Source organism: Cyclopterus lumpus, chromosome 23 (assembly GCF_009769545.1).
Source record: "Cyclopterus lumpus isolate fCycLum1 chromosome 23, fCycLum1.pri, whole genome shotgun sequence".
Classification (NCBI taxonomy): Eukaryota; Metazoa; Chordata; class Actinopteri; order Perciformes; family Cyclopteridae; genus Cyclopterus; species Cyclopterus lumpus.
Genome location: NC_046988.1, coordinates 8,744,186 through 8,768,567, shown reverse-complemented (window position 1 = coordinate 8,768,567; position 24,382 = coordinate 8,744,186). Strand labels below are relative to the sequence as shown.

Genomic DNA, 24,382 nt, shown 5'->3' with positions numbered 1-24,382 from the left:
TGTCAAAATGACTTGTAGCATCATTGTTTTAGTTCACAATGTTCTCACATGGTGAATTTTACTAAATGAAGTTGTGTTTCATCAGAATACCTCAAACAAACTGACATACAGAAGTGAGATACTTCAGTCTCCCAGTCTACTGCTGGATTTTGCTAATAAACACAAAGTGCAACTGAGGCTGATGGGAATAACATTAGTTTAGCAGGTATTTGGTCACAAACCAAAATAATTGTACCAGTATTGGGATCGTTTGGTCTGTACCAACTTTCAGCAATCCATCCTTTAGTTGTTGAGACATTTCATTCAAGACTCCAAATATGATTGTCAAAAGTGCCACAAAAAAAGAGGTTACCCTGCTGGTGGCGCTAGACAAAGTGAAGCGGATCACCAAAGTCAACAGGATTCCTCCTCTGGGACCATGAATTGCTGTTCAATTGCAATGTGTCTTGTAGTACTTGAGATATTTCAGTCTGGACCAAAGTGAAGGACTGAACCAACAGATCGACAATGCCATTGTCTGCCAAAACTTGTCACGGTAGCGAGCAACTTGAGTTCTTGTTTTTGCAACCTCTAAAAAAAGTTCAGATACCACGACAGAAGCCTACATGGCATTTTGGAAACAATCTCTGCTCACAGTGTGACCTGTGGACATCCCATTGTGACAACAGTGTGCTGAGTTACACAGATTTTCCTCAACATCTCACTGAAAGCCGAGACGTCTCCTCTCTTAGTCCACTTAATGAGAGTGTAGCGTCAGCGTTCTGGCTGCAATTACAGTGCTTAGGACTCTTTAATGATATGTTAATAGTTGGCTGTATTACCTCTCAGCTGCCCAAACAACCTTAAATACCCTGCGGCTGATTAATCCGGCATCCACAAAAACACCCAATTAGAGGGAAAATGTTTGAATCGAGTTCTACTAACAACCTTAGGGCAGACATGCACTAAAGTACAGTAAATGGAGATGATAGCCGAAGCCTGTGGATATTCCTGTTTTAGACTTAAAACACATGATTCTTTATTATATCTTAGATATTAGGATGGTGCTGTAATGCAGCATGCCTTTAGATAAATGAGGGTGCTCAAAACACATAGCTGTTGCTGAGCGCTGGGTATCATGAAGGTCAAACGTGTGACCTCTCAGTTACATAACGCTCTGCTGATAACGCTGAGCCTGCATCAAAGTCAGAGATGGAGAAGCTGTCAAACATGTTTTGATTTTGCTCTACTTTACACCATAATAAGGGATATCAACACAATTGTGAGTTATTGTCAAATTAGAAAGATGATTCCTGACAGAAGAAAACTTAAAAGAGAGTATTCTCAAAGCAATGACGTCCTCTCCAGTTTCTAAAACCTAATTAAATGAATTTAAAATCTTAGAAAACAAAACCTCTCACACACCTCCCCATCGTTGTCAAATACGATTAATCTGAGACACATTTCCGACAACTCCCAACACAACTTCACTCTCGTCAGCACATGATTGCTGTCGACGCAGAACTTGCAGGGCAAAAGTGATTATTAATGTGCAGCATCTGAAGTTAAGCTCATGGGGAGGGAGGAATACATTTTTCAGGAGTTCCTTTTGTAATGAAGACTGAGCAGTGACAAAGCACCGTCGAGTCTTCAGAGGGAACACATTGAGGAAACAGACAGGGAAGTCAAGTACAAGCAAAGAGGGAGAAACAAGCCAGGTGCTGATAAGTACATTTTTTCTTGTATTGTGCTTAATCAAAGTTCTGTAATGCTGACACGATACTACTTGAGTATGATCCACTACAGATGGTTTTGAATTAAAGCTAAAACCACAACAGCTTTATGTCTCTACAATTCTCTCAAACTTTATTGAAGGAATTTAACATAGTTGGTGATGTTCCTATTGTGGAAATGTGGTGACTACAAAGGCTGTGATTCACACAGGGATGTATTACAGTGTGGGCGAACTCCATCTGCTGATGTAGATCATGTGATATGATCGAAAGCTCCAGAGCATACTAAGCGGACATTTTGTCAACTATTTAGATATTTTAGGTAACTGTAACATCCAATCATTAAGAAGTGTAACAAATATGCTGAATGTACTGTATGTTTTCATATACAACTTAATGGTTTGGTGATCATGTAAATGATATGAATCTGAGGTTGGATTAACTGTGCAAAGACACTGTCAGTTCATTTTGAGTAATTTCATTACTTTCACATTTACTGGTGAATGTGCACCACTGGGTCCCACCTCATGTAATCATATGGCCCCATCTTTAAGAAGGGACCTGTGCCAAAATATGGTTGTACCACCATTGCTCTAGTTCATAATGTTCTCACATTGTGTATTTTACAAAATAAAGTTGTGTTTCATCAAATTACCACAAACAAACTGAAAGAAGCCAGTTATTTCAGTATTATAATACTGCTGGGTTTCTGGCCCTCAGAATATAATAAAGAAGTCATCTAGTGTGCTGTGTTTACTGTTCCTGATGGGGACGTGGAGGCAGCAGGTGCCCAACAGCAAACATTTGCTCTGAGGCCCCTAAAGAGGTTACAGCAGTGCAGTGGTCATGGAAATGGTGATGTTAAAATAAAAAAAATGTCCCCCGGAAAAAAATTATTCATTTAAGTACATTTTACTCCAAATACAAATGTTTGTATCGACATAACCTGTGTTCCAGTTATACTTTTGTCAATGAAAGATTTAAGTAAAGGTAGTGGTATATCATATCAGAATAGTAATAGTACTACCACTGATGAAAGTGACCATTTAAATGCAATCATGTCTTTGACTTTTAATATTTCAACCCGTATGGCTTTCAAATCGTATTAGTGCTATACCAATCATCACTTTCTCCACCATGAAAGCCTTTTTCAGCGTGTCAGGCAGGTCTATGCTTTTAGCTCCATCTCGTCTGCCTCTTATCACCTCTCATCAGCAGGAAAGACGTTGGAAGGAGGGGTGGGGGGTCGGCGGGGTCTGCTCATCCGAGGCAAAGAGGAGAGCCAAAAGAAGGCAGCATCCTTATCAAAGGCCTCGGTGCTGAGTCTTGGTTAAAAATAGAAACTGAGGGAGATTGGCATCGATTTCTGCAGGCGTTGACGGCCCGATTGACAGCAGCACAGCAGCGTCGGGCTGTTGAGCCATCGAGGGAATCCGCCAGACTGCCTATGATGAGATGAGATGGGAAGATAACTTCTGACAAGCCCTCCACCCGCTACCCATCTAATCACCCAGTCTGCACACACACACACACACACACACACACAAACATGCACACACACAAAGAAAAAGTAATTACCACATGATTGCACGCCCGCACACACACACACACACTCATTGGCACACATACTTGCTGCCCCCTGAGCAGGTAATGGGACTTTGGCTGGCTGAGCATCCACCTGTCCGTTGTCTCCTGCCAAGCCAAAGCTCATGTGCTCACACACATACAAAATACCTCTGGATGTCCCTCCACAGCCACGAGCCGCCGTCCTTAAGGGTTATCTCATTAAATGATCTACCATCAGTAAATAGTGCCTAATATCCATGAGACCCTCCGAACTGGGACGTCAGTGACCTTTGTTTTACTGCTGTAAATGAACTCCACTAAGTGATTACTTTTATTACACTGTCTGCTTTACTATACGTGGATGCTGTTCTCCCGGAGGTATGAGCAGTAATTCCGCCAAGCATGTGTGCCGGGCATGCTAATATCAATATTTCTGTTTTATTGCTATGCAAATATCATGTCTTTACATCATCAGAGGTCATCATCTTCCTGTTATCTTTGAAGAAATAGTTTGACAATTTGGGATATTCGTTTATTCGCTTTCTTTCCGAGAGTTGGATTAAAAGATTGATACCAGTATCTGTGCACTACATATGAAAATGGTGCATAACAATAAACACAGTGTGAAAGAATTGAAAGCTCACTAATAAACCCGTTATATCTTTGTTAAAAAACGTACAGAAAATCAAAGTGTGACAACGTCAATTCGCCATTTCACATCGCCTCACCTAGCTGTTTAACCACTGTTCCACTTTCTATGCTCAGCTAATTGCCTCCTGGCCAGCTCCATCTTCAACTGGAACAGACAATTTTGAGAGTGGACTACATTTTATCATCTAATTCAAGGAAAGAAAGCAAATAAGCACAAATCCCCAAAGGTCAAACTTTTCTTGAAAAACAAAGTGTATTCTTAAATTTAGAAAACCTTTAGAGACAGGTTTTAAAGATATTTAGTCCCCCCAAGTTGTATCTAATAAGGACTTAAACACAAACTGCTCAACTAAGTCAACTAATTAAGCTATAATAATAACAAATATATGATTTTCCTGTAATTATTACATATGGGTTGTAAGCATAAAGTGTTTTGTTTGACAACATACTTAAAATTCTGGGGGAGCCTAAAAGTAACCAAATTTCAATATAGATAGGGGAACCTTTTCCAACTACTCCACCTGATAAAACATCTAAAAGTCTTGATTAAATGAAACATTAATTTCACAAATTGTCTCTATAATGTGATGAATTCAACAATATGGAAGCAATCATTAGTGAAAACTCAATGTTGTGCAAATGTTCTATAGTCTTGCAGGCTTACTGTAACATTTGGACTTTAAATGTTGGATTCATAGATGGAAAATTTGTCACACACTCACACTCATCCTCGATTTTAAAATGATCCAATGAAGCCAAGATAATCATAATTAAAAGCCAAAAGTTTGACTTCTTATAATTAGGTGATTTGCTGCAATCTGCCACAAGGACTCTGTCAATCTGTCAGGTTGATTCTCCTCCTGTTAGAAGCGCCTTAGAGACAATTACTGTGGGCTCCTCCTAATTAGAAACTCATTGAAATTTATGAGTGCCTGTTATGAATTATTGAGTTCTGTTTCCTGGGAGGGACGCCATTAGGGAAGTTGAAGCAAGTGAATTTCTAATATTCCGCTTCGTTGGTATGTTTGTCCAGGTTGGGCTGGAATATAACATGGTGTATGTCTCCCTCCAGTGGTGGAAAGAATAAATTGTATATTTAAAGTGGTATATATTGGTATGTTTAACCCTCTCATTGTCCCGGGGTCAAAATGACCCACGTACAAGTGTACTCCCCCAACAATCTTGTTGTCCCAAGGGTCAAAATGACCCACGTATCACAGTGTAGACCTGTGCCTCCAGTATGTACGATTCCCGCCGACATACAGAGAAGCAGCCACTTGACCACTGTGCCGCCTACCCCTCTCTACTGCACAATGGAGCTGGCCGGACTCTGGGCCGGAGTTTACATGTTCTCCACCAAAAAACATGCAAGATTAAGTTTGAATGTAATCACATCATTGAATATTGGTGTTTGCGTGTCCCTGATGGTCTAGTGGTTAGGATTCGGCGCTCTCACGGCCGAGGCCCGGGTTCGATTCCCGGTCAGGGAATGCTTATTTGAAAGTTATGTGATGTTACCTAATTTCAAGCTTTGGGACATTGTGGTAATTCATTGATTCCCGCTGATGTCATACGGCAACATGACCGCTTGATATTGACTATTACATTACATTACATGTCATTTAGCTGACGCTTTTATCCAAAGCGACTTACAATAAGTGCATTAAACCGTGAGTCCAAACTCAGAACAACAAGAATCAAGCAAGTACAATTTCTTCAATAAAGTCAAACTACAAAGTACTATCCGTAAGTGCCATTTAAGTGCTACTGAAGTGCTATCGGTAAGGGACATTTAAGTGCTACTACGGCATTTAAGTGCTACCTATTCAAGGTATAGTCGAAAGAGATGTGTTTTTAGTTTGCGCCGGAAGATGTAGAGACTTTCTGCTGTCCTGATGTCAATGGGGAGCTCGTTCCACCAATGAGGAGCCAGCACAGCAAACAGTCGTGATTTAGCTCGAAGTGAAGGAGCTACAAGCAGATTGCCAGAAGCCGAGCGAAGTGAACGGGCTGGGGTGTACGGTTTGACCATGTCCTGGATGTAGACCGGACCCGATCTGTTCGCAGCACGGTACGCAAGTACCAGTGTTTTGAAGCGGATGCGGGCGGCCACCGGTAACCAGTGAAGGTCGCGGAGGAGCGGAGTAGTGTGGGTAAATTGCGGTCGGTTGAAGACCAGTCGAGCAGCTGTATTCTGGATGAGCTGTAGAGGTCGAATGGCATTAGCAGGAAGACCTGCCAAGAGGGAGTTGCAATAGTCCAGCCGTGAGATGACCAGAGCCTGGACCAGAACCTGTGCCGCCTTCTGAGTGAGAAGGGGTCAGATTCTCCTGATGTTGTACAGCATGTACCTACAGGAGCGTGTTATTGCGGCAATGTTGGCAGTCAGGGAGAGTTGACTGTCGAGCGTCACTCCGAGGTTCCTGGCAGTCGGAGTCGGAACCAGCACTGAGTCGTTGAAGTTAATAGATAGGTCGTGGGTGGGAGAGCCTTTTCCTGGAAGGAGGAGAAGTTCAGTGTTGTCCGGGTTAATTTTCAGGTGGTGTGCGGACATCCACTGAGAGATGTCGGTCAGACAGGCAGAGATTCGTGCTGCTACCCGGGCTTCAGATTGGGGAAACGAGAGGATCAGTTGGGTGTCGTCAGCATAGCTGTGGTAGGTGAAGCCATGCGAGCGAATGACAGAGCCAAGAGATTGAACTATTGACAGTACAATAAAATTTTAGGACACTGTGATGGTTCATTGACGCCTATTCACATCGTTCCTTTTGGTGTTTGCGTGTCCCTGATGGTCTAGTGGTTAGGATTCGGCGCTCTCACCGCTGCGGCCAGGGTTCGATTCCCGGTCAGGGAATGCTTATTTGAAAGTTATGTGATGTTACCTCATTTCAAGCTTTGGGACATTGTGGTAATTCATTGATTCACGCTAATGTCATACGGCAACATGACCGCTTGATATTGACTATTGACAGTACAATAAAATTTTAGGACACTGTGATGGTTCATTGACGCCTATTCACATCGTTCCTTTTGGTGTTTGCGTGTCCCTGATGGTCTAGTGGTTAGGATTCGGCGCTCTCACCGCCGCGGCCCGGGTTCGATTCCCGGTCAGGGAATGCTTATTTGAAAGTTATGTGATGTTACCTCATTTCAAGCTTTGGGACATTGTGGTAATTCATTGATTCACGCTGATGTCATACGGCAACATGACCGCTTGATATTGACAGTACAATACAATTTTAGGACACTGTGATGGTTTATTGACGCCTATTCACATCGTTCCTTTTGGTGTTTGCGTGTCCCTGATGGTCTAGTGGTTAGGATTCGGCGCTCTCACCGCCGCGGCCCGGGTTTGATTCCCGGTCAAGGAATGCTTATTTGAAAGTTATGTGATGTTACCTCATTTCAAGCTTTGGGACATTGTGGTAATTCATTGATTCACGCTGATATCATACGGCAACATGACCGCTTGATATTGACAGTACAATACAATTTTAGGACACTGTGATGGTTTATTGACGCCTATTCACATCGTTCCTTTTGGTATTTGCGTGTCCCTGATAGTCTAGTGGTTAGGATTCGGCGCTCTCACCGCCGCGGCCCGGGTTCGATTCCCGGTCAGGGAATGCTTATTTGAAAGTTATGTGATGTTACCTAATTTCAAGCTTTGGGACATTGTGGTAATTCATTGATTCACGCTAATGTCATACGGCAACATGACCGCTTGATATTGACTATTGACAGTACAATAAAATTTTAGGACACTGTGATGGTTCATTGACGCCTATTCACATCGTTCCTTTTGGTGTTTGCGTGTCCCTGATGGTCTAGTGGTTAGGATTCGGCGCTCTCACCGCCGCGGCCCGGGTTCGATTCCCGGTCAGGGAATGCTTATTTGAAAGTTATGTGATGTTACCTCATTTCAAGCTTTGGGACATTGTGGTAATTCATTGATTCACGCTGATGTCATACGGCAACATGACCGCTTGATATTGACAGTACAATACAATTTTAGGACACTGTGATGGTTTATGACGCCTATTCACATCGTTCCTTTTGGTGTTTGCGTGTCCCTGATGGTCTAGTGGTTAGGATTCGGCGCTCTCACCGCCGCGGCCCGGGTTCGATTCCCGGTCAGGGAATGCTTATTTGAAAGTTATGTGATGTTACCTAATTTCAAGCTTTGGGACATTGTGGTAATTCATTGATTCACGCTAATGTCATACGGCAACATGACCACTTGATATTGACTATTGACAGTACAATACAATTTTAGGACACTGTGATGGTTTATTGACGCCTATTCACATCGTTCCTTTTGGTGTTTGCGTGTCCCTGATGGTCTAGTGGTTAGGATTCGGCGCTCTCACCGCCGCGGCCCGGGTTCGATTCCCGGTCAGGGAATGCTTATTTGAAAGTTATGTGATGTTACCTAATTTCAAGCTTTGGGACATTGTGGTTATTCATTGATTCACGCTGATGTCATACGGCAACATGACCGCTTGATATTGACAGTACAATACAATTTTAGGACACTGTGATGGTTTATTGACGCCTATTCACATCGTTCCTTTTGGTGTTTGCGTGTCCCTGATGGTCTAGTGGTTAGGATTCGGCGCTCTCACTGCCGCGGCCCGGTTTCGATTCCCGGTCAGGGAATGCTTATTTGAAAGTTATGTGATGTTACCTAATTTCAAGCTTTGGGACATTGTGGTAATTCATTGATTCACGCTAATGTCATACGGCAACATGACCGCTTGATATTGACTATTGACAGTACAATAAAATTTTAGGACACTGTGATGGTTCATTGACGCCTATTCACATCGTTCCTTTTGGTGTTTGCGTGTCCCTGATGGTCTAGTGGTTAGGATTCGGCGCTCTCACCGCCGCGGCCCGGGTTCGATTCCCGGTCAGGGAATGCTTATTTGAAAGTTATGTGATGTTACCTCATTTCAAGCTTTGGGACATTGTGGTAATTCATTGATTCACGCTGATGTCATACGGCAACATGACCGCTTGATATTGACAGTACAATACAATTTTAGGACACTGTGATGGTTTATGACGCCTATTCACATCGTTCCTTTTGGTGTTTGCGTGTCCCTGATGGTCTAGTGGTTAGGATTCGGCGCTCTCACCGCCGCGGCCCGGGTTCGATTCCCGGTCAGGGAATGCTTATTTGAAAGTTATGTGATGTTACCTAATTTCAAGCTTTGGGACATTGTGGTAATTCATTGATTCACGCTAATGTCATACGGCAACATGACCGCTTGATATTGACTATTGACAGTACAATAAAATTTTAGGACACTGTGATGGTTCATTGACGCCTATTCACATCGTTCCTTTTGGTGTTTGCGTGTCCCTGATGGTCTAGTGGTTAGGATTCGGCGCTCTCACTGCCGCGGCCCGGTTTCGATTCCCGGTCAGGGAATGCTTATTTGAAAGTTATGTGATGTTACCTAATTTCAAGCTTTGGGACATTGTGGTAATTCATTGATTCACGCTAATGTCATACGGCAACATGACCGCTTGATATTGACTATTGACAGTACAATAAAATTTTAGGACACTGTGATGGTTTATTGACGCCTATTCACATCGTTCCTTTTGGTGTTTGCGTGTCCCTGATGGTCTAGTGGTTAGGATTCGGCGCTCTCACCGCCGCGGCCCGGGTTCGATTCCCGGTCAGGGAATGCTTATTTGAAAGTTATGTGATGTTACCTCATTTCAAGCTTTGGGACATTGTGGTAATTCATTGATTCACGCTGATGTCATACGGCAACATGACCGCTTGATATTGACAGTACAATACAATTTTAGGACACTGTGATGGTTTATGACGCCTATTCACATCGTTCCTTTTGGTGTTTGCGTGTCCCTGATGGTCTAGTGGTTAGGATTCGGCGCTCTCACCGCCGCGGCCCGGGTTCGATTCCCGGTCAGGGAATGCTTATTTGAAAGTTATGTGATGTTACCTAATTTCAAGCTTTGGGACATTGTGGTAATTCATTGATTCACGCTAATGTCATACGGCAACATGACCACTTGATATTGACTATTGACAGTACAATACAATTTTAGGACACTGTGATGGTTTATTGACGCCTATTCACATCGTTCCTTTTGGTGTTTGCGTGTCCCTGATGGTCTAGTGGTTAGGATTCGGCGCTCTCACCGCCGCGGCCCGGGTTCGATTCCCGGTCAGGGAATGCTTATTTGAAAGTTATGTGATGTTACCTAATTTCAAGCTTTGGGACATTGTGGTTATTCATTGATTCACGCTGATGTCATACGGCAACATGACCGCTTGATATTGACAGTACAATACAATTTTAGGACACTGTGATGGTTTATTGACGCCTATTCACATCGTTCCTTTTGGTGTTTGCGTGTCCCTGATGGTCTAGTGGTTAGGATTCGGCGCTCTCACTGCCGCGGCCCGGTTTCGATTCCCGGTCAGGGAATGCTTATTTGAAAGTTATGTGATGTTACCTAATTTCAAGCTTTGGGACATTGTGGTAATTCATTGATTCACGCTAATGTCATACGGCAACATGACCGCTTGATATTGACTATTGACAGTACAATAAAATTTTAGGACACTGTGATGGTTCATTGACGCCTATTCACATCGTTCCTTTTGGTGTTTGCGTGTCCCTGATGGTCTAGTGGTTAGGATTCGGCGCTCTCACCGCCGCGGCCCGGGTTCGATTCCCGGTCAGGGAATGCTTATTTGAAAGTTATGTGATGTTACCTCATTTCAAGCTTTGGGACATTGTGGTAATTCATTGATTCACGCTGATGTCATACGGCAACATGACCGCTTGATATTGACAGTACAATACAATTTTAGGACACTGTGATGGTTTATGACGCCTATTCACATCGTTCCTTTTGGTGTTTGCGTGTCCCTGATGGTCTAGTGGTTAGGATTCGGCGCTCTCACCGCCGCGGCCCGGGTTCGATTCCCGGTCAGGGAATGCTTATTTGAAAGTTATGTGATGTTACCTAATTTCAAGCTTTGGGACATTGTGGTAATTCATTGATTCACGCTAATGTCATACGGCAACATGACCACTTGATATTGACTATTGACAGTACAATACAATTTTAGGACACTGTGATGGTTTATTGACGCCTATTCACATCGTTCCTTTTGGTGTTTGCGTGTCCCTGATGGTCTAGTGGTTAGGATTCGGCGCTCTCACCGCCGAGGCCCGGGTTCGATTCCCGGTCAGGGAATGCTTATTTGAAAGTTATGTGATGTTACCTAATTTCAAGCTTTGGGACATTGTGGTTATTCATTGATTCACGCTGATGTCATACGGCAACATGACCGCTTGATATTGACTATTGACAGTACAATACAATTTTAGGACACTGTGATGGTTTATTGACGCCTATTCACATCGTTCCTTTTGGTGTTTGCGTGTCCCTGATGGTCTAGTGGTTAGGATTCGGCGCTCTCACTGCCGCGGCCCGGTTTCGATTCCCGGTCAGGGAATGCTTATTTGAAAGTTATGTGATGTTACCTAATTTCAAGCTTTGGGACATTGTGGTAATTCATTGATTCACGCTAATGTCATACGGCAACATGACCGCTTGATATTGACTATTGACAGTACAATAAAATTTTAGGACACTGTGATGGTTCATTGACGCCTATTCACATCGTTCCTTTTGGTGTTTGCGTGTCCCTGATGGTCTAGTGGTTAGGATTCGGCGCTCTCACCGCCGCGGCCCGGGTTCGATTCCCGGTCAGGGAATGCTTATTTGAAAGTTATGTGATGTTACCTCATTTCAAGCTTTGGGACATTGTGGTAATTCATTGATTCACGCTAATGTCATACGGCAACATGACCGCTTGATATTGACTATTGACAGTACAATAAAATTTTAGGACACTGTGATGGTTCATTGACGCCTATTCACATCGTTCCTTTTGGTGTTTGCGTGTCCCTGATGGTCTAGTGGTTAGGATTCGGCGCTCTCACCGCCGCGGCCCGGGTTCGATTCCCGGTCAGGGAATGCTTATTTGAAAGTTATGTGATGTTACCTCATTTCAAGCTTTGGGACATTGTGGTAATTCATTGATTCACGCTGATGTCATACGGCAACATGACCGCTTGATATTGACAGTACAATACAATTTTAGGACACTGTGATGGTTTATTGACGCCTATTCACATCGTTCCTTTTGGTGTTTGCGTGTCCCTGATGGTCTAGTGGTTAGGATTCGGCGCTCTCACCGCCGCGGCCCGGGTTTGATTCCCGGTCAAGGAATGCTTATTTGAAAGTTATGTGATGTTACCTCATTTCAAGCTTTGGGACATTGTGGTAATTCATTGATTCACGCTGATATCATACGGCAACATGACCGCTTGATATTGACAGTACAATACAATTTTAGGACACTGTGATGGTTTATTGACGCCTATTCACATCGTTCCTTTTGGTATTTGCGTGTCCCTGATAGTCTAGTGGTTAGGATTCGGCGCTCTCACCGCCGCGGCCCGGGTTCGATTCCCGGTCAGGGAATGCTTATTTGAAAGTTATGTGATGTTACCTCATTTCAAGCTTTGGGACATTGTGGTAATTCATTGATTCACGCTAATGTCATACGGCAACATGACCGCTTGATATTGACTATTGACAGTACAATACAATTTTAGGACACTGTGATGGTTTATTGACGCCTATTCACATCGTTCCTTTTGTTGTTTGCGTGTCCCTGATGGTCTAGTGGTTAGGATTCGGCGCTCTCACCGCCGCGGCCCGGGTTCGATTCCCGGTCAGGGAATGCTTATTTGAAAGTTATGTGATGTTACCTCATTTCAAGCTTTGGGACATTGTGGTAATTCATTGATTCACGCTGATGTCATACGGCAACATGACCGCTTGATATTGACAGTACAATACAATTTTAGGACACTGTGATGGTTTATGACGCCTATTCACATCGTTCCTTTTGGTGTTTGCGTGTCCCTGATAGTCTAGTGGTTAGGATTCGGCGCTCTCACCGCCGCGGCCCGGGTTCGATTCCCGGTCAGGGAATGCTTATTTCAAAGTTATGTGATGTTACCTAATTTCAAGCTTTGGGACATTGTGGTAATTCATTGATTCACGCTGATGTCATACGGCAACATGACCGCTTGATATTGACAGTACAATACAATTTTAGGACACTGTGATGGTTTATTGACGCCTATTCACATCGTTCCTTTTGGTGTTTGCGTGTCCCTGATGGTCTAGTGGTTAGGATTCGGCGCTCTCACTGCCGCGGCCCGGTTTCGATTCCCGGTCAGGGAATGCTTATTTGAAAGTTATGTGATGTTACCTAATTTCAAGCTTTGGGACATTGTGGTAATTCATTGATTCACGCTGATATCATACGGCAACATGACCGCTTGATATTGACAGTACAATACAATTTTAGGACACTGTGATGGTTTATTGACGCCTATTCACATCGTTCCTTTTGGTGTTTGCGTGTCCCTGATGGTCTAGTGGTTAGGATTCGGCGCTCTCACCGCCGCGGCCCGGGTTCGATTCCCGGTCAGGGAATGCTTATTTGAAAGTTATGTGATGTTACCTCATTTCAAGCTTTGGGACATTGTGGTAATTCATTGATTCACGCTAATGTCATACGGCAACATGACCGCTTGATATTGACTATTGACAGTACAATACAATTTTAGGACACTGTGATGGTTTATTGACGCCTATTCACATCGTTCCTTTTGGTGTTTGCGTGTCCCTGATGGTCTAGTGGTTAGGATTCGGCGCTCTCACCGCCGCGGCCCGGGTTCGATTCCCGGTCAGGGAATGCTTATTTGAAAGTTATGTGATGTTACCTAATTTCAAGCTTTGGGACATTGTGGTTATTCATTGATTCACGCTGATGTCATACGGCAACATGACCGCTTGATATTGACAGTACAATACAATTTTAGGACACTGTGATGGTTTATTGACGCCTATTCACATCGTTCCTTTTGGTGTTTGCGTGTCCCTGATGGTCTAGTGGTTAGGATTCGGCGCTCTCACTGCCGCGGCCCGGTTTCGATTCCCGGTCAGGGAATGCTTATTTGAAAGTTATGTGATGTTACCTAATTTCAAGCTTTGGGACATTGTGGTAATTCATTGATTCACGCTAATGTCATACGGCAACATGACCGCTTGATATTGACTATTGACAGTACAATAAAATTTTAGGACACTGTGATGGTTCATTGACGCCTATTCACATCGTTCCTTTTGGTGTTTGCGTGTCCCTGATGGTCTAGTGGTTAGGATTCGGCGCTCTCACCGCCGCGGCCCGGGTTTGATTCCCGGTCAAGGAATGCTTATTTGAAAGTTATGTGATGTTACCTCATTTCAAGCTTTGGGACATTGTGGTAATTCATTGATTCACGCTGATATCATACGGCAACATGACCGCTTGATATTGACAGTACAATACAATTTTAGGACACTGTGATGGTTTATTGACGCCTATTCACATCGTTCCTTTTGGTTTTTGCGTGTCCCTGATAGTCTAGTGGTTAGGATTCGGCGCTCTCACCGCCGCGGCCCGGGTTCGATTCCCGGTCAGGGAATGCTTATTTGAAAGTTATGTGATGTTACCTCATTTCAAGCTTTGGGACATTGTGGTAATTCATTGATTCACGCTAATGTCATACGGCAACATGACCGCTTGATATTGACTATTGACAGTACAATACAATTTTAGGACACTGTGATGGTTTATTGACGCCTATTCACATCGTTCCTTTTGTTGTTTGCGTGTCCCTGATGGTCTAGTGGTTAGGATTCGGCGCTCTCACCGCCGCGGCCCGGGTTCGATTCCCGGTCAGGGAATGCTTATTTGAAAGTTATGTGATGTTACCTCATTTCAAGCTTTGGGACATTGTGGTAATTCATTGATTCACGCTGATGTCATACGGCAACATGACCGCTTGATATTGACAGTACAATACAATTTTAGGACACTGTGATGGTTTATGACGCCTATTCACATCGTTCCTTTTGGTGTTTGCGTGTCCCTGATAGTCTAGTGGTTAGGATTCGGCGCTCTCACCGCCGCGGCCCGGGTTCGATTCCCGGTCAGGGAATGCTTATTTCAAAGTTATGTGATGTTACCTAATTTCAAGCTTTGGGACATTGTGGTAATTCATTGATTCACGCTGATGTCATACGGCAACATGACCGCTTGATATTGACAGTACAATACAATTTTAGGACACTGTGATGGTTTATTGACGCCTATTCACATCGTTCCTTTTGGTGTTTGCGTGTCCCTGATGGTCTAGTGGTTAGGATTCGGCGCTCTCACTGCCGCGGCCCGGTTTCGATTCCCGGTCAGGGAATGCTTATTTGAAAGTTATGTGATGTTACCTAATTTCAAGCTTTGGGACATTGTGGTAATTCATTGATTCACGCTGATATCATACGGCAACATGACCGCTTGATATTGACAGTACAATACAATTTTAGGACACTGTGATGGTTTATTGACGCCTATTCACATCGTTCCTTTTGGTGTTTGCGTGTCCCTGATGGTCTAGTGGTTAGGATTCGGCGCTCTCACCGCCGCGGCCCGGGTTCGATTCCCGGTCAGGGAATGCTTATTTGAAAGTTATGTGATGTTACCTAATTTCAAGCTTTGGGACATTGTGGTAATTCATTGATTCACGCTAATGTCATACGGCAACATGACCGCTTGATATTGACTATTGACAGTACAATACAATTTTAGGACACTGTGATGGTTTATTGACGCCTATTCACATCGTTCCTTTTGGTGTTTGCGTGTCCCTGATGGTCTAGTGGTTAGGATTCGGCGCTCTCACCGCCGCGGCCCGGGTTCGATTCCCGGTCAGGGAATGCTTATTTGAAAGTTATGTGATGTTACCTAATTTCAAGCTTTGGGACATTGTGGTTATTCATTGATTCACGCTGATGTCATACGGCAACATGACCGCTTGATATTGACAGTACAATACAATTTTAGGACACTGTGATGGTTTATTGACGCCTATTCACATCGTTCCTTTTGGTGTTTGCGTGTCCCTGATGGTCTAGTGGTTAGGATTCGGCGCTCTCACTGCCGCGGCCCGGTTTCGATTCCCGGTCAGGGAATGCTTATTTGAAAGTTATGTGATGTTACCTAATTTCAAGCTTTGGGACATTGTGGTTATTCATTGATTCACGCTGATGTCATACGGCAACATGACCGCTTGATATTGACTATTGACAGTACAATAAAATTTTAGGACACTGTGATGGTTCATTGACGCCTATTCACATCGTTCCTTTTGGTGTTTGCGTGTCCCTGATGGTCTAGTGGTTAGGATTCGGCGCTCTCACCGCCGCGGCCCGGGTTCGATTCCCGGTCAGGGAATGCTTATTTGAAAGTTATGTGATGTTACCTCATTTCAAGCTTTGGGACATTGTGGTAATTCATTGATTCACGCTAATGTCATACGGCAACATGACCGCTTGATATTGACTATTGACAGTACAATAAAATTTTAGGACACTGTGATGGTTCATTGACGCCTATTCACATCGTTCCTTTTGGTGTTTGCGTGTCCCTGATGGTCTAGTGGTTAGGATTCGGCGCTCTCACCGCCGCGGCCCGGGTTCGATTCCCGGTCAGGGAATGCTTATTTGAAAGTTATGTGATGTTACCTCATTTCAAGCTTTGGGACATTGTGGTAATTCATTGATTCACGCTGATGTCATACGGCAACATGACCGCTTGATATTGACAGTACAATACAATTTTAGGACACTGTGATGGTTTATTGACGCCTATTCACATCGTTCCTTTTGGTGTTTGCGTGTCCCTGATGGTCTAGTGGTTAGGATTCGGCGCTCTCACCGCCGCGGCCCGGGTTTGATTCCCGGTCAAGGAATGCTTATTTGAAAGTTATGTGATGTTACCTCATTTCAAGCTTTGGGACATTGTGGTAATTCATTGATTCACGCTGATATCATACGGCAACATGACCGCTTGATATTGACAGTACAATACAATTTTAGGACACTGTGATGGTTTATTGACGCCTATTCACATCGTTCCTTTTGGTATTTGCGTGTCCCTGATAGTCTAGTGGTTAGGATTCGGCGCTCTCACCGCCGCGGCCCGGGTTCGATTCCCGGTCAGGGAATGCTTATTTGAAAGTTATGTGATGTTACCTCATTTCAAGCTTTGGGACATTGTGGTAATTCATTGATTCACGCTAATGTCATACGGCAACATGACCGCTTGATATTGACTATTGACAGTACAATACAATTTTAGGACACTGTGATGGTTTATTGACGCCTATTCACATCGTTCCTTTTGTTGTTTGCGTGTCCCTGATGGTCTAGTGGTTAGGATTCGGCGCTCTCACCGCCGCGGCCCGGGTTCGATTCCCGGTCAGGGAATGCTTATTTGAAAGTTATGTGATGTTACCTCATTTCAAGCTTTGGGACATTGTGGTAATTCATTGATTCATGCTGATGTCATACGGCAACATGACCGCTTGATATTGACAGTACAATACAATTTTAGGACACTGTGATGGTTTATGACGCCTATTCACATCGTTCCTTTTGGTGTTTGCGTGTCCCTGATAGTCTAGTGGTTAGGATTCGGCACTCTCACTGCCGCGGCCCGGGTTCGATTCCCGGTCAAGGAATGCTTATTTGAAAGTTATGTGATGTTACCTCATTTCAAGCTTTGGGACATTGTGGTAATTCATTGATTCACGCTAATGTCATACGGCAACATGACCGCTTGATATTGACTATTGACAGTACAATAAAATTTTAGGACACTGTGATGGTTCATTGACGCCTATTCACATCGTTCCTTTTGGTGTTTGCGTGTCCCTGATGGTCTAGTGGTTAGGATTCGGCGCTCTCACCGCCGCGGCCCGGGTTCGATTCCCGGTCAGGGAATGCTTATTTGAAAGTTATGTGATGTTACCTCATTTCAAGCTTTGGGACATTGTGGTAATTCATTGATTCACGCTAATGTCATACGGCAACATGACCGCTTGATATTGACTATTGACAGTACAATAAAATTTTAGGACACTGTGATGGTTCATTGACGCCTATTCACATCGTTCCTTTTGGTGTTTGCGTGTCCCTGATGGTCTAGTGGTTAGGATTCGGCGCTCTCACCGCCGCGGCCTGGGTTCGATTCCCGGTCAAGGAATGCTTATTTGAAAGTTATGTGATGTTACCTCATTTCAAGCTTTGGGACATTGTGGTAATTCATTGATTCACGCTGATGTCATACGGCAACATGACCGCTTGATATTGACAGTACAATACAATTTTAGGACACTGTGATGGTTTATTGACGCCTATTCACATCGTTCCTTTTGGTGTTTGCGTGTCCCTGATGGTCTAGTGGTTAGGATTCGGCGCTCTCACCGCCGCGGCCCGGGTTTGATTCCCGGTCAAGGAATGCTTATTTGAAAGTTATGTGATGTTACCTCATTTCAAGCTTTGGGACATTGTGGTAATTCATTGATTCACGCTGATATCATACGGCAACATGACCGCTTGATATTGACAGTACAATACAATTTTAGGACACTGTGATGGTTTATTGACGCCTATTCACATCGTTCCTTTTGGTGTTTGCGTGTCCCTGATGGTCTAGTGGTTAGGATTCGGCGCTCTCACCGCCGCGGCCCGGGTTCGATTCCCGGTCAGGGAATGCTTATTTGAAAGTTATGTGATGTTACCTCATTTCAAGCTTTGGGACATTGTGGTAATTCATTGATTCACGCTAATGTCATACGGCAACATGACCACTTGATATTGACTATTGACAGTACAATACAATTTTAGGACACTGTGATGGTTTATTGACGCCTATTCACATCGTTCCTTTTGGTGTTTGCGTGTCCCTGATGGTCTAGTGGTTAGGATTCGGCGCTCTCACCGCCGCGGCCCGGGTTCGATTCCCGGTCAGGGAATGCTTATTTGAAAGTTATGTGATGTTACCTCATTTCAAGCTTTGGGACATTGTGGTAATTCATTGATTCACGCTGATGTCATACGGCAACATGACCGCTTGATATTGACAGTACAATACAATTTTAGGACACTGTGATGGTTTATTGACGCCTATTCACATCGTTCCTTTTGGTGTTTGCGTGTCCCTGATGGTCTAGTGGTTAGGATTCGGCGCTCTCACCGCCGCGGCCCTGGTTCGATTCCCGGTCAGGGAATGCTTATTTGAAAGTTATGTGATGTTACCTCATTTCAAGCTTTGGGACATTGTGGTAATTCATTGATTCACGCTGATGTCATACGGCAACATGACCGCTTGATATTGACTATTGACAGTACAATACAATTTTAGGACACTGTGATGGTTTATTGACGCCTATTCACATCGTTCCTTTTGGTGTTTGCGTGTCCCTGATGGTCTAGTGGTTAGGATTCGGCGCTCTCACCGCCGCGGCCCGGGTTCGATTCCCGGTCAGGGAATTCTTATTTGAAAGTTATGTGATGTTACCTCATTTCAAGCTTTGGGACATTGTGGTAATTCATTGATTCACGCTGATATCATACGGCAACATGACCGCTTGATATTGACAGTACAATACAATTTTAGGACACTGTGATGGTTTATTGACGCCTATTCACATCGTTCCTTTTGGTGTTTGCGTGTCCCTGATGGTCTAGTGGTTAGGATTCGGTGCTCTCACCGCCACGGCCCGGGTTCGATTCCCGGTCAGGGAATGCTTATTTGAAAGTTATGTGATGTTACCTCATTTCAAGCTTTGGGACATTGTGGTAATTCATTGATTCACGCTGATGTCATACGGCAACATGACCGCTTGATATTGACAGTACAATACAATTTTAGGACACTGTGATGGTTTATTGACGCCTATTCACATCGTTCCTTTTGGTGTTTGCGTGTCCCTGATGGTCTAGTGGTTAGGATTCGGCGCTCTCACCGCCGCGGCCCGGGTTCGATTCCCGGTCAGGGAATGCTTATTTGAAAGTTATGTGATGTTACCTCATTTCAAGCTTTGGGACATTGTGGTAATTCATTGATTCACGCTGATGTCATACGGCAACATGACCGCTTGATATTGACTATTGACAGTACAATACAATTTTAGGACACTGTGATGGTTTATTGACGCCTATTCACATCGTTCCTTTTGGTGTTTGCGTGTCCCTGATGGTCTAGTGGTTAGGATTCGGCGCTCTCACCGCCGCGGCCCGGGTTCGATTCCCGGTCAGGGAATTCTTATTTGAAAGTTATGTGATGTTACCTCATTTCAAGCTTTGGGACATTGTGGTAATTCATTGATTCACGCTGATATCATACGGCAACATGACCGCTTGATATTGACTATTGACAGTACAATACAATTTTAGGACACTGTGATGGTTTATTGACGCCTATTCACATCGTTCCTTTTGGTGTTTGCGTGTCCCTGATGGTCTAGTGGTTAGGATTCGGCGCTCTCACCGCCGCGGCCCGGGTTCGATTCCCGGTCAGGGAATTCTTATTTGAAAGTTATGTGATGTTACCTCATTTCAAGCTTTGGGACATTGTGGTAATTCATTGATTCACGCTGATATCATACGGCAACATGACCGCTTGATATTGACTATTGACAGTACAATACAATTTTAGGACACTGTGATGGTTTATTGACGCCTATTCACATCGTTCCTTTTGGTGTTTGCGTGTCCCTGATGGTCTAGTGGTTAGGATTCGGCGCTCTCACCGCCGCGGCCCGGGTTCGATTCCCGGTCAGGGAATTCTTATTTGAAAGTTATGTGATGTTACCTCATTTCAAGCTTTGGGACATTGTGGTAATTCATTGATTCACGCTGATATCATACGGCAACATGACCGCTTGATATTGACAGTACAATACAATTTTAGGACACTGTGATGGTTTATTGACGCCTATTCACATCGTTCCTTTTGGTGTTTGCGTGTCCCTGATGGTCTAGTGGTTAGGATTCGGTGCTCTCACCGCCACGGCCCGGGTTCGATTCCCGGTCAGGGAATGCTTATTTGAAAGTTATGTGATGTTAACTCATTTCAAGCTTTGGGACATTGTGTTAATTCATTGATTCACGCTGATGTCATACGGCAACATGACCGCTTGATATTGACTATTGACAGTACAATACAATTTTAGGACACTGTGATGGTTTATTGACGCCTATTCACATCGTTCCTTTTGGTGTTTGCGTGTCCCTGATGGTCTAGTGGTTAGGATTCGGCGCTCTCACCGCCGCGGCCCGGGTTCGATTCCCGGTCAGGGAATTCTTATTTGAAAGTTATGTGATGTTACCTCATTTCAAGCTTTGGGACATTGTGGTAATTCATTGATTCATGCTGATATCATACGGCAACATGACCGCTTGATATTGACAGTACAATACAATTTTAGGACACTGTGATGGTTTATTGACGCCTATTCACATCGTTCCTTTTGGTGTTTGCGTGTCCCTGATGGTCTAGTGGTTAGGATTCGGCGCTCTCACCGCCGCGGCCCGGGTTCGATTCCCGGTCAGGGAATGCTTATTTGAAAGTTATGTGATGTTAACTCATTTCAAGCTTTGGGACATTGTGTTAATTCATTGATTCACGCTGATGTCATACGGCAACATGACCGCTTGATATTGACTATTGACAGTACAATACAATTTTAGGACACTGTGATGGTTTATTGACGCCTATTCACATCGTTCCTTTTGGTGTTTGCGTGTCCCTGATGGTCTAGTGGTTAGGATTCGGCGCTCTCACCGCCGCGGCCTGGGTTCGATTCCCGGTCAGGGAATTCTTATTTGAAAGTTATGTGATGTTACCTCATTTCAAGCTTTGGGACATTGTGGTAATTCATTGATTCACGCTGATATCATACGGCAACATGACCGCTTGATATTGACTATTGACAGTACAATACAATTTTAGGACACTGTGATGGTTTATTGACGCCTATTCACATCGTTCCTTTTGGTGTTTGCGTGTCCCTGATGGTCTAGTGGTTAGGATTCGGCGCTCTCACCGCCGCGGCCCGTGTTCGATTCCCGGTCAGGGAATGCTTATTTGAAAGTTATGTGATGTTACCTCATTTCAAGCTTTGGGACATTGTGGTAATTCATTGATTCACGCTGATATCATACGGCAACATGACCGCTTGATATTGACAGTACAATACAATTTTAGGACACTGTGATGGTTTATTGACGCCTATTCACATCGTTCCTTTTGGTGTTTGCGTGTCCCTGATGGTCTAGTGGTTAGGATTCGGCGCTCTCACCGCCGCGGCCCGGGTTCGATTCCCGGTCAGGGAATGCTTATTTGAAAGTTATGTGATGTTACCTCATTTCAAGCTTTGGGACATTGTGGTAATTCATTGATTCACGCTGATGTCATACGGCAACATGACCGCTTGATATTGACTATTGACAGTACAATACAATTTTAGGACACTGTGATGGTTTATTGACGCCTATTCACATCGTTCCTTTTGGTGTTTGCGTGTCCCTGATGGTCTAGTGGTTAGGATTCGGCGCTCTCACCGCCGCGGCCCGGGTTCGATTCCCGGTCAGGGAATGCTTATTTGAAAGTTATGTGATGTTACCTCATTTCAAGCTTTGGGACATTGTGGTAATTCATTGATTCACGCTAATGTCATACGGCAACATGACCGCTTGATATTGACTATTGACAGTACAATACAATTTTAGGACACTGTGATGGTTTATTGACGCCTATTCACATCGTTCCTTTTGGTGTTTGCGTGTCCCTGATGGTCTAGTGGTTAGGATTCGGCGCTCTCACCGCCGCGGCCCGTGTTCGATTCCCGGTCAGGGAATGCTTATTTGAAAGTTATGTGATGTTACCTCATTTCAAGCTTTGGGACATTGTGGTAATTCATTGATTCACGCTGATATCATACGGCAACATGACCGCTTGATATTGACAGTACAATACAATTTTAGGACACTGTGATGGTTTATTGACGCCTATTCACATCGTTCCTTTTGGTGTTTGCGTGTCCCTGATGGTCTAGTGGTTAGGATTCGGTGCTCTCACCGCCACGGCCCGGGTTCGATTCCCGGTCAGGGAATGCTTATTTGAAAGTTATGTGATGTTACCTCATTTCAAGCTTTGGGACATTGTGGTAATTCATTGATTCACGCTGATGTCATACGGCAACATGACCGCTTGATATTGACAGTACAATACAATTTTAGGACACTGTGATGGTTTATTGACGCCTATTCACATCGTTCCTTTTGGTGTTTGCGTGTCCCTGATGGTCTAGTGGTTAGGATTCGGCGCTCTCACCGCCGCGGCCCGGGTTCGATTCCCGGTCAGGGAATGCTTATTTGAAAGTTATGTGATGTTACCTCATTTCAAGCTTTGGGACATTGTGGTAATTCATTGATTCACGCTAATGTCATACGGCAACATGACCGCTTGATATTGACTATTGACAGTACAATACAATTTTAGGACACTGTGATGGTTTATTGACGCCTATTCACATCGTTCCTTTTGGTGTTTGCGTGTCCCTGATGGTCTAGTGGTTAGGATTCGGCGCTCTCACCGCCGCGGCCCGGGTTCGATTCCCGGTCAGGGAATTCTTATTTGAAAGTTATGTGATGTTACCTCATTTCAAGCTTTGGGACATTGTGGTAATTCATTGATTCACGCTGATATCATACGGCAACATGACCGCTTGATATTGACTATTGACAGTACAATACAATTTTAGGACACTGTGATGGTTTATTGACGCCTATTCACATCGTTCCTTTTGGTGTTTGCGTGTCCCTGATGGTCTAGTGGTTAGGATTCGGCGCTCTCACCGCCGCGGCCCGGGTTCGATTCCCGGTCAGGGAATTCTTATTTGAAAGTTATGTGATGTTACCTCATTTCAAGCTTTGGGACATTGTGGTAATTCATTGATTCACGCTGATATCATACGGCAACATGACCGCTTGATATTGACTATTGACAGTACAATACAATTTTAGGACACTGTGATGGTTTATTGACGCCTATTCACATCGTTCCTTTTGGTGTTTGCGTGTCCCTGATGGTCTAGTGGTTAGGATTCGGCGCTCTCACCGCCGCGGCCCGGGTTCGATTCCCGGTCAGGGAATTCTTATTTGAAAGTTATGTGATGTTACCTCATTTCAAGCTTTGGGACATTGTGGTAATTCATTGATTCACGCTGATATCATACGGCAACATGACCGCTTGATATTGACAGTACAATACAATTTTAGGACACTGTGATGGTTTATTGACGCCTATTCACATCGTTCCTTTTGGTGTTTGCGTGTCCCTGATGGTCTAGTGGTTAGGATTCGGTGCTCTCACCGCCACGGCCCGGGTTCGATTCCCGGTCAGGGAATGCTTATTTGAAAGTTATGTG

General features: G+C 44.1%; 28 non-coding genes across 28 annotated transcripts; all 28 read left to right on the top strand.

Moving 5' to 3' along the window:
- Window positions 1–11,105: 11,105 nt before the first annotated feature.
- trnae-cuc lies at window positions 11,106–11,177 on the top strand. Its single transcript has one exon. It is a non-coding gene; the product is annotated as a tRNA-Glu (tRNA).
- Window positions 11,178–11,629: 452 nt separating this feature from the next.
- trnae-cuc lies at window positions 11,630–11,701 on the top strand. The gene has a single exon. It is a non-coding gene; the product is annotated as a tRNA-Glu (tRNA).
- Window positions 11,702–11,891: 190 nt separating this feature from the next.
- trnae-cuc lies at window positions 11,892–11,963 on the top strand. The gene has a single exon. It is a non-coding gene; the product is annotated as a tRNA-Glu (tRNA).
- A 700-nt stretch (window positions 11,964–12,663) lies between these two features.
- Window positions 12,664–12,735, top strand: trnae-cuc. The gene has a single exon. It is a non-coding gene; the product is annotated as a tRNA-Glu (tRNA).
- Window positions 12,736–13,427: 692 nt separating this feature from the next.
- On the top strand, window positions 13,428–13,499 carry trnae-cuc. Its single transcript has one exon. It is a non-coding gene; the product is annotated as a tRNA-Glu (tRNA).
- A 190-nt stretch (window positions 13,500–13,689) lies between these two features.
- On the top strand, window positions 13,690–13,761 carry trnae-cuc. Its single transcript has one exon. It is a non-coding gene; the product is annotated as a tRNA-Glu (tRNA).
- Window positions 13,762–14,723: 962 nt separating this feature from the next.
- On the top strand, window positions 14,724–14,795 carry trnae-cuc. The gene has a single exon. It is a non-coding gene; the product is annotated as a tRNA-Glu (tRNA).
- A 692-nt stretch (window positions 14,796–15,487) lies between these two features.
- trnae-cuc lies at window positions 15,488–15,559 on the top strand. The gene has a single exon. It is a non-coding gene; the product is annotated as a tRNA-Glu (tRNA).
- Window positions 15,560–15,749: 190 nt separating this feature from the next.
- Window positions 15,750–15,821, top strand: trnae-cuc. Its single transcript has one exon. It is a non-coding gene; the product is annotated as a tRNA-Glu (tRNA).
- Window positions 15,822–16,266: 445 nt separating this feature from the next.
- trnae-cuc lies at window positions 16,267–16,338 on the top strand. Its single transcript has one exon. It is a non-coding gene; the product is annotated as a tRNA-Glu (tRNA).
- A 190-nt stretch (window positions 16,339–16,528) lies between these two features.
- trnae-cuc lies at window positions 16,529–16,600 on the top strand. The gene has a single exon. It is a non-coding gene; the product is annotated as a tRNA-Glu (tRNA).
- A 700-nt stretch (window positions 16,601–17,300) lies between these two features.
- trnae-cuc lies at window positions 17,301–17,372 on the top strand. Its single transcript has one exon. It is a non-coding gene; the product is annotated as a tRNA-Glu (tRNA).
- A 444-nt stretch (window positions 17,373–17,816) lies between these two features.
- Window positions 17,817–17,888, top strand: trnae-cuc. The gene has a single exon. It is a non-coding gene; the product is annotated as a tRNA-Glu (tRNA).
- A 700-nt stretch (window positions 17,889–18,588) lies between these two features.
- Window positions 18,589–18,660, top strand: trnae-cuc. Its single transcript has one exon. It is a non-coding gene; the product is annotated as a tRNA-Glu (tRNA).
- A 190-nt stretch (window positions 18,661–18,850) lies between these two features.
- On the top strand, window positions 18,851–18,922 carry trnae-cuc. Its single transcript has one exon. It is a non-coding gene; the product is annotated as a tRNA-Glu (tRNA).
- A 445-nt stretch (window positions 18,923–19,367) lies between these two features.
- trnae-cuc lies at window positions 19,368–19,439 on the top strand. Its single transcript has one exon. It is a non-coding gene; the product is annotated as a tRNA-Glu (tRNA).
- A 438-nt stretch (window positions 19,440–19,877) lies between these two features.
- On the top strand, window positions 19,878–19,949 carry trnae-cuc. Its single transcript has one exon. It is a non-coding gene; the product is annotated as a tRNA-Glu (tRNA).
- Window positions 19,950–20,139: 190 nt separating this feature from the next.
- trnae-cuc lies at window positions 20,140–20,211 on the top strand. The gene has a single exon. It is a non-coding gene; the product is annotated as a tRNA-Glu (tRNA).
- A 190-nt stretch (window positions 20,212–20,401) lies between these two features.
- On the top strand, window positions 20,402–20,473 carry trnae-cuc. The gene has a single exon. It is a non-coding gene; the product is annotated as a tRNA-Glu (tRNA).
- A 190-nt stretch (window positions 20,474–20,663) lies between these two features.
- On the top strand, window positions 20,664–20,735 carry trnae-cuc. Its single transcript has one exon. It is a non-coding gene; the product is annotated as a tRNA-Glu (tRNA).
- Window positions 20,736–21,180: 445 nt separating this feature from the next.
- On the top strand, window positions 21,181–21,252 carry trnae-cuc. The gene has a single exon. It is a non-coding gene; the product is annotated as a tRNA-Glu (tRNA).
- Window positions 21,253–21,435: 183 nt separating this feature from the next.
- On the top strand, window positions 21,436–21,507 carry trnae-cuc. Its single transcript has one exon. It is a non-coding gene; the product is annotated as a tRNA-Glu (tRNA).
- A 707-nt stretch (window positions 21,508–22,214) lies between these two features.
- On the top strand, window positions 22,215–22,286 carry trnae-cuc. Its single transcript has one exon. It is a non-coding gene; the product is annotated as a tRNA-Glu (tRNA).
- A 190-nt stretch (window positions 22,287–22,476) lies between these two features.
- trnae-cuc lies at window positions 22,477–22,548 on the top strand. Its single transcript has one exon. It is a non-coding gene; the product is annotated as a tRNA-Glu (tRNA).
- Window positions 22,549–23,248: 700 nt separating this feature from the next.
- Window positions 23,249–23,320, top strand: trnae-cuc. The gene has a single exon. It is a non-coding gene; the product is annotated as a tRNA-Glu (tRNA).
- Window positions 23,321–23,510: 190 nt separating this feature from the next.
- Window positions 23,511–23,582, top strand: trnae-cuc. Its single transcript has one exon. It is a non-coding gene; the product is annotated as a tRNA-Glu (tRNA).
- A 190-nt stretch (window positions 23,583–23,772) lies between these two features.
- trnae-cuc lies at window positions 23,773–23,844 on the top strand. The gene has a single exon. It is a non-coding gene; the product is annotated as a tRNA-Glu (tRNA).
- Window positions 23,845–24,034: 190 nt separating this feature from the next.
- Window positions 24,035–24,106, top strand: trnae-cuc. Its single transcript has one exon. It is a non-coding gene; the product is annotated as a tRNA-Glu (tRNA).
- The last annotated feature ends 276 nt before the right edge of the window (window positions 24,107–24,382 follow it).